Genomic DNA, 653 nt, shown 5'->3' with positions numbered 1-653 from the left:
TATATATATATATATATATATATATATATATATATATATATATGTATATATATATATATAATCATGACATCGTAATGAAGAGTGGAGAATTATACATCTTCCAAATTTATAGATTAAAGTATTTTCTTCACATTCCATTCCAACACGTGTTTCTGTTGGATAAGTGTCTCGTTGTCGTCCTTTGATTTAGCACTTGCATGCATTTAGTTGATTGATATCAAATCAGCTAAATACACATGAGTGCTATATCAAAGGAAACAGAGATACCTATCCAGCAGAAACACATATCAGAATTGAATATGAAGAAAATATTTTGATAACAAAATTTTGAAGATATATGATTCTCTGTTTTTCATTATGATGGTCTGATCATGTACTCTGTATGTTACATGAAATCCAAAGAAGTGAACTCAGAATTTGCCTATCAAATGAAGTACAGTTTGTTTGTATTATATAGTCAGCCAGATATGGATTCTATCACAGTGTATCTGCCTGAATTTGAAACCCGTATTCTTTTATGTTATATAAAACTTAGATATGTTTCGACCGAAGATCGGTCCAGGCCATGTCTAATTTAATAGCACCACCTGATAGGATTATCTAAATCCTTTCTACAGTCAAGTTTTGTTTATGGTCCATTCAAAGATGTGAGT

At 30.0% G+C, this 653-nt stretch overlaps 1 protein-coding gene across 1 annotated transcript in view; it reads left to right on the top strand.

Annotated features, from left to right (window-relative positions):
- LOC128247330 (uncharacterized) overlaps positions 1–653 on the top strand; it is a 1,276,276-nt gene that overhangs the window by 9,975 nt on the left and 1,265,648 nt on the right. The window lies entirely within an intron of this gene.

This window comes from Octopus bimaculoides, chromosome 3, assembly GCF_001194135.2.
Source record: "Octopus bimaculoides isolate UCB-OBI-ISO-001 chromosome 3, ASM119413v2, whole genome shotgun sequence".
NCBI classification, from domain to species: Eukaryota; Metazoa; Mollusca; class Cephalopoda; order Octopoda; family Octopodidae; genus Octopus; species Octopus bimaculoides.
This window is presented reverse-complemented; position numbering and strand designations above follow the sequence as displayed.